This window comes from Apteryx mantelli, chromosome 22 (genome assembly GCF_036417845.1).
Source record: "Apteryx mantelli isolate bAptMan1 chromosome 22, bAptMan1.hap1, whole genome shotgun sequence".
In the NCBI taxonomy this organism is placed as follows: Eukaryota; Metazoa; Chordata; class Aves; order Apterygiformes; family Apterygidae; genus Apteryx; species Apteryx mantelli.
In genome coordinates, this window is record NC_089999.1 from 5535659 (window position 1) to 5547606 (window position 11948).

The window sequence follows — 11948 nt, forward strand, 5'->3', positions numbered from 1 at the left end:
GGACAGCCACCCCTCATCTCCTGACACAGTGGAGCATGAGACCGCCAAGCCTCCCACCGTGGTGGAGGCCCCACCGGGGTTGCGGAGGCTTTGAGAACAGACAGGTGCAGACACCCTCCTTCACTCCAGGCTAGGGACACCCAGTAATTTCCACAGCCACTCCAACGCGCACGCACATACTCCCTGCTGCTCCGGGCAAGAGCTTCCCCAGCGTTTTCCCCTGCTCCTCTACCTGGGAGTTCCCCAACCCACACGAGACCAGAGGTGCAAAGGGACAGGGGAGACTTCCAAGGTCCCCAGGGAGCTTTTCCACCGCACCCAAGAAACACGTCCCAGCTGCGGCGGGGAGGCCAGGCGCTCCCACCCACCCGGCAAGAGGCGCTGGCTCAGCACAGCTGTAGCTATCGGCTTCCAGCGCGCCCCAGCGCCGTCAGCCCTCCAGCCGGGCTGTTGCACCGGGGACTCGCGCAGGGCGATCCGAGGGCACTCGGCACCTTGGACAGGACCCAGCGTCGGCAAGGAGCCCCCTCCATCCCTTCCTGTCCAAGCACGGGATGCCAGCAGCCCGGCACGCGGACAGACGGAGGGGATGCAGGCAGGGGGAAAGGAATTAAACCGATTCAATCATCTCACAAGGCCGTCGGTCCTCACTCGCCTTTCCTGCGCTAGCCGAGGCGGCCTTAAAATAAATAAATAAAAACATACAACCTGACACTAATTCTAATGGTTTTAATAAATGTTTAATGTCTTGTTAAAGGTCGCCCGCCTCCTGTTCTCACTGCAGATTTGTATTAATAGCACATGGGCCACTTGGTTTTAACTGTGTTGTTTCATCAGGATTTCAAATGTTTGGCATACTCTTCTCCCAAGTGATGTATTTAAAAAAGAAACACACAATGCACTACATAATAAACTGTCAGAGAGAACAGTGGCACCCAGCCAGCTCGCACGCTGGCAGGGGAAGGAGCAGATTAGCATGGACGCGGGCAGGGAGACGGGCCGCTCGGCCCGCGCGCCGCCAGCCAGCTCCCCACCTCGCCTCCCGAAAAACCTGCAGCGAATCCCAGCTCATCCCCGCGCGGCGTTCCCAATGCACGCTCGGCTCCTCCGGCCAAACTTCGTGGTGGGGAGGACGCACGTGCCGCTTGGCTTTTTCTTGGGAAGGGGGCAAAACAGGATTAAACTACAAATCAGGACAAAACACCCCTTTTGGAGGGCTGGGGGGGGGGGGGGGGAATTTCATCCAGGGGGTTTCTAGGCATTCGCCCCTAGGAAGGCGAGATGAAATTACAGCACAGCCATGCCCCTAAAGGGTACGGAGTAATTTATTTCCAGCGATCCTCTTCTAATGAAGCTAATTCATAACCTTGTCAGAACGTACACGCAGATGCCGGGTCCCAAAGCAGCGACGTGCCCTCCCCGTCCCCCCCAGCCTGCGTCTTGCACAGCGAAAAACTCCAACCCGAACCCCAACCAGGATGTTTATTTAAGGCCCCAAACCCCGAAGGCTGGTTGAGCAAGCAGAGTTCCTCACACATTTCCCCGGCTGGGAGCCTCCTTCCTCCCAGCCATCGCCAAAGGGCTCCCGTCGGGGCCCGCTCGCATGCGGCATCACCCCCGGGGATGCTCCCATCCTCAACAGACCACCTGTCCCCCACAACCAGCTTTTGAGGAGAGAGGACCAAAAAAAGGCGATGAATGGCACTTATTAAAGAGCAAGTGTTACATTACAAGAGGTCCAGGACCAAATACGAGCTGCGCGGGAGGAAGCGTGACCTTGTGGTTACAGCAGGGCTGTGTATCTGCAATCACTGCCAAGCTCTTCAACGGACCCCAACACACTTTCTGGCATCTCAGCAGTCCCTCCAGAGCAGGTTGCACTTCTTCAGCCAGAGCTGCAGGTCTTCAGCAAGTCTTGGAGCTACAGCTGCTGCAAAGAGCTTGGGTCATCAAATCTCTTTGTAGCAAAACCGGAGATCTTTGACTCAGGAAACTTGGACTCTTACTCAGGCTCACCTGATTTCTGGGGGACTTGCTAATGACCCTAATGAAATACCAGTCTTGCCCGCAAAGCAAGTAACCGACTGGATTGAACCAAATCCCTGCCCTGATCCTTCGCACAGCGACGTGTCTGCCTCAGCTGCTGCTCCAGCTGCGGGAGGGGAGATGGCTGCTTCCACCCAACCATGATGGAAAACCTCGTGAATTAGAAAACCAGAAGAAGTTCCCTAGCACAATCCTGGTCTGGTGAAAAGGAAGGAGGTTATTAGAAAAATCCTTTCTCCTTTTGACTATAAAGCCAACTCTTGTTTCTACTGGGACGTGCAAGATGAGAATCTGACATCGTTTCCTCCAGTCCTACATCTAGGGTTTGGTCCCTCTTCACTGGCAAGAAAGAGGAGCTGCAAAACTGTGCAGCAAGCCAGTTACCATCACTCTGTGCACCATAAGTAATAACTCTGCACTCGGCAGTGCTTCAGCAGATGGTGTATTGTAGCATCATTATATTTACCTAACAAGATTGTTTTATTGTATTCCTGTAACAATAAAGAAATAGTGCCTGAAGACAGAAGCCAACTCTTGGGCTTCAACAACCCAGTTGCCAAGAAAAAACCCCACAGACAAGGGCCTACAGAAATATAAATAATAATTTCAGAGGTGGCATTAATACGCTTAATTTTTTTATATTAAAACCCATGTGATTTGTATGCACCAACAAAGACGTGCAATCACATTCCTTAACTGCCAGATCTTCAAAACACTGAAGAAGGAGCTCCAGTAGCTGCGAGGGCCATGCTACAGACACGGTGTTCAGCTCCACGTTAAACCGGCTCAGGACGCACTGCGGGCACACTGAAGACTGCAAACTCTTCTGGGCAAAGACCATCTTCTGCTGTTTGTGCAGCACTTGGCACAACAGGGTTCAAGCCCAGGACCGGTTCTACCCAATACTAATGCAATACAAATAATAAAGATAATTCCCACATACTTAATCATTACCAGAGCTTGGGAAGAGCTCTGCATAGAAATGATAATCAGGCCCCTTCTAATTAGATAGAGAGACATAATCCTTCCTTTCCTACAGGTTTTTCCATCTCTGCCTTGTACTCTACAACAACACATGCAAGAGGAGCATTACTTTAAGGGGAGCCTAAAATAGGTTCAAAAAAATGAAGTGCTGTGGACCCAGTGGTGACCTCAGCACTGCGGTGACCCTGCTCAGAGCACCCAGCCAGGGAGCCACATCCTGCACACAGCGGCGTGCATAGGTCTAAATCACCGTCCCTGCAGGCTCAACACCAAAACCCATTCCAGCCTCCAAATGCAAACCATCAACACCCCTTTTGGAGTCGGTTTCGGCAAGGTCAGTGCAACAGCATCCAAACAGGAAAATCAGATTACAATACATTTGCATTGCAATGCATTTCCCTCTCCAGTCTCCACATTGCAATGGGGATAGGAGCAGGCAGCACAGAAGCTCGTTTCAGGCCTCATCCCAAATCTACTGACATCCTGGAGGCTTTCCATGCCCGCTCATAGCGTCGGATCACGTCCTTTGCAGGGCAAGGGAAGAGCGCAGCGCTCCAGCCCCAGAAGCTGGAATTACCAGCACTGGTATGTGAGCGAGTGGGTGGGAACGGCTGCTCCTAGGTGCAGTCATCGATGCTATGTGTCACAAGTGCTCTTGGCTCCTGAAAGCTTTAGAAGTTCCCAAGTGCAGAGCCCTTGCATACTTTGAACTCTGTGCAGGGCCTTTATAAGTGGCTGGGCTTAATTTCAAAAGCAAGGATTGCCATTAATTAGAAGCAATACTTGGTTTGCCTCTTTCATCTGCACATCACCGCGCTGGGGTCAATATTCCCTCTGCTGCCCGGACACTGCCCATCTCCGGCCTCTCCTAGAAACCATCTCCATCCCAAGTATGGGCCGCACGAACCACCCAGACCCTTTCCTGCTCCACCTAGGGCAAGCCCCTTTATGCCATTAGGGCTGGATTTGAGACAACAGACAAGCAACCTAGTGCTCACTGTCACAAGATGTCTCCTCCACATGAGCAAGGTCATATAATACAAAAACAGTACTACGGAGTGGGTGGTTTCCTAGGGGATGCTGGCAAGTAAACACAACCAGAGGTAAAAAAAAACAAAAAGCAAGCTTTTCTGAAACGCAGGCACAGAGCTATATCTACCCCCTCACTTCATCCTTTAAGGATGGGCAAGGTATGTTTTTCCACCACGACCATAATAAAAATCAAGAAAGTCTTTCTTATCCACTGCCATGATTTTAGTTTCCCAAAGCTATCTTGCTCCAGCTGACATGCTCTCCACCCATCATGAGTTTTTCTTACGCCAAATAGACCATCTTTAAATTCTTTTAACCATCAGTGAGAAGCAGATGTTGGTTAACGCCTGGGACTGCCCTGGCTGCAGCGTGCAGGAAAGTACATGCCTGCATGCTATGGGTTTCTTATGTTTGCACACAAGTGGATGACTATTAGCAGAGGGAAAGCTTTGAGTATTTTAGTTTTCTCTTCTTTTTAGTGGAAAACATTGATGGCAGCTCTTCATCGCTGAGGTCATTATTCTTTGCAGCCATTGCTGTGTAGGTGAGGGAAGAAGGAAGCACAGTGCTCCTTGATCATCTGTTTTTCGAGTGACGCTATTTGTGGATGTAATCCCATCCACTCATCCCCTACCTCAGCTAGAGAAAAAGTTATACTTCCCCACAAGAAGGAGGTGAGAAGAAATCTGTCTACAAAACACCTTTTCTCATTTAAAGGGCATTCTCAGCCACCCCTTCAAATAACACCCTAAAACGCCTAGTTGTTATTATGGTCCAGCCACATCATGCCTCTCTTGGAACTGTGCAAGTCCCTCCAACCTCTTTCACGCATCAAAGGGGGAAGATTTTTCCTCAAGGAACATCAAAACCACCCAGCTAAGTAGGATGTACAATATCTGACAGCAACCAGCACTCTCACGTGTCACAAGAAAGTGCAAGAAATGCTCAAAAGGAGTTATGAAATGTCCTGCCCACAGGTTTTTCCATCCCTTTCGTCAGACTCATTTATGCCCCAAAGCACCTTCCAAACATCTTGGTTTTATTCTCTGCTAACATAGCTACGGGAGCAGATCTTTAACAGGTTTGTGGTATCCACCGTGAGCCTTTTACACACACACACACACACACACACACACACACACCCCCACACACCCTTCCCTGCTTAAAATCTGGCCGCTCGGATAGCTCTGGCTAATTGTCAGACTGTTGCAAATCTCGCACAGGACATAACCGACGGGCAAGGGACAGACAAGTTGGTTGATTTTGTCCCTTTCAAGCTTCTAGGCTAAACGGTTAGAGAGTTCCTGGGAGTGTCAGGAGGCCACAACTCGCAGGTGGGCTCTGGACTACACATTTTTAGAATCCGGTCAGTCCCTTCCAGGTTTGCATCAGTCTCCAAGCAGGTATTTTCTCCTTTTGATGTTGCAGATTTAAAGAAAACGAAGATAGAGCAATCTCATAATTCAAGTGAAAGGTGGAGATTAGCTTTGAGGGAGAAGGTCCTGGCAAAGGATGATTATATCTTTGTGAATTTGCAAAGGCAGAGCAATAGCGTTTGCTGGTCTCCTATTCATCTAGCTGAAGTTAATTCTCTTCTTAAAACAGTCATAATAGCACTGAGCAGAGACAAAGCAACACAAAGCCACAAAATTCAAACAGAAGCTGTTTGTACATATAAATGTAAATCCCACCAAGGTGCAATCTGCTTTTAAGATGGCGATTCTTGCGCTGAGCACTTAATAACATTTTACCTATGGGAAAAGCCTTACTGACGGAGTAGGAACAGTCCCTCCGAAATCGCTACCAAAGCATTCAAGAAACAGCGTTTGACTGCTCCTTGAACTAAGACTGCTCCGGAAACAAAAAGCAGTAGATATTTTCATCTGTATCACACAAGAATATATTATAAGACCTCCACAGCTGATGAAGTCTAAGCTTCTTTGAGACATTCTTAGACAGCTGCCCACCTTCCCACACACCAGCAGTCCCACGCGATTAGGCCCCAACCATATGCTCCAGTCTTGGCAGATGCCTCAGCACCCAGCTGATCGAGGACCCCAGCCGGAGGGGTACGTCTCTATCAGACACTGGCTTCGGACCAAGTCCCGTGTGGGAAGGGAGATGGGAACCTCAGCCACCCAACAAAACAGAGCTTCCGCAGCCTCCACAGCCTACGTGAAAGCACTCAACATTTTTCTCTTGGACTAGAAACAAAATGAATGAATCGGGTTGTGTTAAGTAACGCAGAAGAAACCATTAAGCCGGTTCCTGCATCCTCACTAAAAACAAACAGCAAAAAAAACCCAAACCCACAATCTATAAAGTCCATCTGAATCACTTCCATTGCGCCCATCACTGTGAAACCCAGAGTCTCCCGCAGGTTTTGGCCATACCAAGGGCTCCTGACCTCTTTTTAAAGATAATGTTTCGAGAAATTAAAAAAAAACAGCAGCACTGTAAAGTGAAAGGCTACAACTTCCACTGGATAGAGAAATGTCTCTGGGGATCCTTGCTCTTGTCTGCAAAGACCTACCACCTTCTGAGGGCTTTCAGCTGAAGCCCAAGTTCACCTTGAGGCCTCAGGAAGCCCCCTCCCTTTGCAAACAAGGTGCTGCACAAAAGCATCCATGGCAGATCATCCCGAGCCCGGCACGAGGAGCAGTGCCGCTGCCAGCTCAGCCTGTCCCCAGAGCCATCGGCCACCGCCTCACGCCCAAGCGTTGCTGTCCTGGCCAGCACAGGGCAGCAGACCCCCAAGAAAAGCCTCCTTTTTCTTGAGAAAGGCCACTCGCAAGAGCATTTCCATGCGGCACCGGTATTCAGAACCTGTGTTCCAGCAGCAGAAGAAATAAATAGCCTCTGCTTTCCAACTCAGAGGTTGCTAGCACCAAAATTCATGCCAACGCTAAGGGCCAAACCTGTAGATGGTTACAGAGAACGAGGCCGGGCGCTTGGATGAAGACCCTCCATGGCAGCACCGAGCATGGAGTGGGGCCACATGGGTGCAGCCGATGAAATTCCCAGAGGAAGTACACTGCATCGATAATTGCCTAAAAAAATCTTAGCTATTTCCTGTGGGAACAGCATATGGGAATCCCCATTAGCTTCCACCATAAAAGATTATTTAAACCACAATTTTGGTCTGTTTTTTTTTTTCCCTGATGTAAGTGCAGCGTTGCTTGAGGCATCTCACGCAGGTGCCAGCTGAGGACAGCCAGAGCTGCCCCTTCCGCGCCGGGAAAAGGGCAGTGTTTCAAATCTGACGTGCTTCTCGCTGTTTCAGCCAGCAAGTTTCAAGACTAAACTTGGGATCTGGATTAGCCTTTTAAACACAGCGCCAAGCAAGCCTCCCTTCCCAAAACAGGCTCCGGCGCAGGCCAGGCACCTCCTTCCTCCGCCTGCCAAGCGCCAGGCAGCGCCCGCCGCGGTGCCGCGCACCCACGGGTGCCCCGGCAAGGCCGGCACTTGGCAAAGTCTGCCGAATCGGCAGTGCCGCCAGAGGGATCAGATAAGGCTGCAGGCTGAAGAAGGATTAGCTTAAATAGTATTCCCCCCCCACCAATCCTTTTGAAGAGATTTAACTACATATGCTACATATATGGGATGCTTTCAGGGATAAGCAGCCGGCTCCGCAAATTCTCAGGGCATGAGCGGTGCATGAAAGCTAGCAACGTTCAGTCGGCAAGAGCGCAGCTAGCAACCCTCGCCGGGTGATGGGCGAGACGCCCCGTCACGGCGTCCCAGGCGTCGGGATCATCTCATGGCCCTGGCTGCGATCCTGCACCTCCTAGGCCTGCGCAAAGCTCCCAGGATACCCATCAGAGCGAGCAAGGGCAAACCACCTCTCGCATCGGGCTTGTAGGGCAAGTTGCTAAATATGTCCCCAAGCAGGTTCTTTCCCTCCTTTCCTGGCTTTTCATTAGCAAACCTAAGCAAGCCAGGGATGTCGGAGCCTCTGATCCCTGGCACAGGGGACAGCAGCAGAGCCAGAAGTGGAAGAAGTGGCAAAAGCCACAGGATTGCTTTCCCTAAATAACCTCAGAAGCAACAGACGGCTTGGAAGGAAGCAGGTGACAACACCTGGACAAGGAGCACATTGACGAGCGCTCCACATCCAGCCTCCGCAGGGACACATGGACACATTTTCTAGTGGGGCATGCTCTGGAGATGGCAACCAATTCAACTCAAAATAGCTCAGCTCCCCTTAGGAAAAGGTTTTCTCCCTCTCCCCACAAACAGGCTTGAGTTGAGGTAGGGAGATCTGCTTCTCCTTACCCAACATTTCCCAGGGCACCGTTTTCCATGATATCAAACAGGCCTGGTGGGAACCCAAAAAACAGCAGCAATTATCAACTTGGGAATCAGAATCAACTTTGCACCAGTGCTCAGAACACCTTGAAGGACACAAGAATATCCACTAACAGAAGCCAACGTGCTGGGTGTGGGAGGATTTCCACGAGGCTGAGCACTTCTTTTGGTCACCCTTCCGATTTTGCCACGTGGGCAGAGACCCCACGATGGAAAGGGCTGGGAGCCACCAGCTCACGGAGCCCAAACAGACTTTGCCACTTCATTCGCTAACCAGCCCCTACTCTCGGCTCAGCAGTACAGGAGAAACCCCGCGCAGCCCAGACGCGCTCACCCGGCGAGCCTGAGCGCCTGTGCAGCGACAGACGCCCAAGGAAAACCACCCCCGGGCCCGGTAGCAGCACGGCCCAGACACGCTTCATGCGGAAAACGCGGCGTTTGGAGGAAACGCCAACTCAGACATCAGGCGGAGGCAGAGATATGGTGATAAATCAGCAATATAGCAGCAAATCAGGCTGCAAACATGATGCTGACAGGCAGGCACAACTTCGTATACAAGTAGCCCCACCGAGGCCAAAGCAGATGGTGACTCCTGACTTTCCGACCTGCATTGCGCTTGCGGGCGCAATCCGGGGCAGCACGAGCGATGCTCTGCAGCAGCTGAAAGTTTTTAGAAAGTCGGTGTTATCCTGCCACCGCGTCAGGAGCTTGATCTGGCTCTAGGTGCAGCTCCGCAGCGGGGCGGCCACGCAGGGCCTCGTGCTGCGGCCGCGGGGCGAGGGAGCGCGGGGTTCCCGCGCCCGAGCCCACCGGGGCTCACCGTGCCGGCGCGAAGGGGCAGAGCGGGGCACAGGAGAGGCGCTGCCGGGGCCGTGTCTTTTACCACCCTCGGCACTTCTGAGGAGCCTCCTCGGCAGCCATCAAGGGCTGAGCCGAAAATGGGAGTTCCCGCACCGCTTTCTAATTCTGGAGCAAGCGCTGCAGCGATTTACCCAGAACTAGGAGATTCTGTGAGCTAATGAAGCTGACGCTGGCCCAGCCAGACCAGGCAAGGGCATAAGGACCTGGCTCCGACTAAATTAAAGGTGCTTCACGTCTGCAGGGTTATTCTCCAGCTGCATTTGCATGCAGCTCGTCTGTCAGAAGTAGTACAGTGGCTAGATACCTCGAAGATCAGGGATCCCATTACGCTAGGCTCCATACAGACATCCCGGGAGACAGCCCATATGTCCTGGAGCTTGCACGCCAACCGGGCAGGGGAGACGGCGGGGAGGAAAGGCAGGAGGCGGCAGAGCAACTTACCCCGAGCCGTGCAGGAGGTCGCGGCAGTCGGGAGAAACGGCCGCGACACCCAGCCCTCAACAGACGCGCTGCCCGTAACACGCAGCTTGGCCAGCGATTCGGGGGTCAGCTCCCGGCAATGCATGACCCTCCTGCCACCCTGCCCCAGACGACCCCCCCCTCCCTCCCCAAAACGCTTTCGCAAAGGCCTGCCCGCCACGAGCGCCCGGGGATTACCCGCAAAGCTCCCACTTCCAACGAGAGGCGCCGCCGGGGACGAGTCTCGCTCCAGCGCGAGGCGCAATAATGGGATCGCTCTGATTTATAGCTGATCCTGGATAAATCCAGCACCATCGCTCCGCGCTGGAGGGACAAGGGCGCCCAGCTCCCCAGGGAGGAACTTTCTCTCCGCCGTGCCGGCGGCGCTGGGCTTTGCTCCCCTTCTCCCCAGCCCACCTCCTCCATCCCGCGGCGGCACCGGGGACCCGCACCGCCAGCTTCGCCCCGCAAGAGCGACCGAGCCCCGAGCGCCGCCGCTCGGCGCCGCTTTCGCCGAAGCCCCGCGCGCGTCTCCGTCCAACCGCGCCGCCTCCCAGCGCCGGCGGGGGCGAGCGGCCGACAAATCCCTTCTCCAGGGCCGCTTCCAGCCGGGCGCGGCGGCCGCGCAGAGCGGGGCAGGTGGCGGCCCGGAGCTTCGCTGGGAGAAGGGCCGGGAGGAGGGACAGCACCGCCGCGGCAGGCGCCCAGGGCCAACGCGCAACGCGACGCGGCAGCCCCCGGCACCCTCAGGCCTCCCCCCCCCCCGCCCCAGCATCCCCCCCCCCCCAAACCCGCCGCACCCCGCCCGGCCCGGCGCGCCGGGGCCGCTGGGCGCGCGGAGGCCCCACGCGTGTGCGCGGCGCCCCTCGCGGGGGCGGCTGCCCGCGGCGGCCGGCGGGAGGGTGGCATAAAAGTTTGTCTTACCGCAGGGCTCGGCTGCTCCGGCGCGGAGCGCGGCGCTCCCGCCGCCCTTTAATTAACGTGCGCGGGGGCGGGAGGCGGCGGGAGGCGGCGGGGAAGGGGCGACTCCCTCGCCGCGCGGGCGGGGCGGCCGGGCCGGGCCGGGCCGTGCCGGGCCGGGGGTGCTGCCGCCGTGCCGGGCCGTGCCGGGCCGGGCCGTGCCGGGCCGGGCAGGGCGCCCTGCTCCCGGGGGCTGCGGAGAGGCTCTTTGTTCTGTAATCCCAGTAAGATTGCAAGCCATTCGCCCCGGCTCTAATCCCAGCCCCGCTCAACAACAACATCCATTGGCTGCCATTTACATACAGGATTAACCAGCCCGCAGCCCGGCCGGGGGAGGGGACCCGCCACGGGCCGCCACGGGCCGAGCCGGGCCGGGCCGAGCCGAGCCGAGCCGAGCAGGGCCGAGCCGGGCCCGCCCGCGCGGAGGGGGCGGCGGGGGCGCGGGGCGGCTCGGCTCGGCTCGGCTCGGCTCGGCTCGGCTCGGCTCGGATCGGATCGGCCCGGCTCGGCTCGTTTCGGCCCGTTTCGGCCCGGCCCGGCTCGTTTCGGCTCGGCCCGCCGCGCCCCGCCCGGGCCCCTCTCGGCGGGCGGCGCGGCCCCGCTGCGCGGCGGGGGCGGCAAAGGGCGCCGGTGCCGCCGGGGGGCCGTTCCCGGGCGCCTGTCGCCACCTGTTGGTGCCCGCTCGGCTCGGCCCGGCTCGGCTCGGCCCGGCCCGGCCCGGCTCGGCCCGGCTCGGCTCGGCTCGGCCCGGCTCGGCTCGGCCCGGCTCGGCCCGGCTCGGCCCGGCTCGGCTCGGCTCGGCCCGGCTCGGCTCGGCTCGGCCCGGCTCGGCCCGGCTCGGCTCGGCCCGGCCCGGCCCGGCTCGGCCCGGCTCGGCTCGGCTCGGCTCGGCTCGGCTCGGCTCGGCCCGGCTCGGCCCGGCTCGGCTCGGCTCGGCTCGGCTCGGCTCGGCCCGGCCCGGCAGGGCCTGCCTCGGCATGGCACGTCGGGGCACGTCCGTGGGGACACGGCCCGGCTCGGCCCGACGTGGCTGTGCTGAGCACGGCGTGGTCCGGCTTGGCTCGATGTAGCCCTACCGGGCATGGCACAGTCCGGCACGGCGTGGCCTGCACAGCTTTTCACAGCATGACCCCGTTTGGCTCGGCTCGGCTTGGCTCAGCTCGGCACAGCGCGGCTCGGCCCCGCTTGGCAAGGCTCGGCTCTGCCTGGCGGCACCCGGCGGACCGACCCTGGGAGGCTCCCGAGGCAGGGCTGGGAGCCGGCTCCTCCGAAGCAAACTTCCCTCCTCCTCCGCCAGC

General features: G+C 56.6%; 1 protein-coding gene across 5 annotated transcripts in view; it reads right to left on the bottom strand.

Moving 5' to 3' along the window:
* GTF2IRD1 (GTF2I repeat domain containing 1) overlaps positions 1 to 10686 on the bottom strand; it is a 97828-nt gene extending 87142 nt beyond the window's left edge. For all 5 annotated transcript variants that reach the window (XM_067309958.1, XM_067309956.1, XM_067309957.1 and 2 more), the window contains exon 1: positions 10615 to 10686. The gene's annotated coding sequence lies outside the window, so the exon portion shown is untranslated. The remainder of the gene's footprint in view (positions 1 to 10614) is intronic.
* Between the last annotated feature and the right edge of the window lie 1262 nt (positions 10687 to 11948).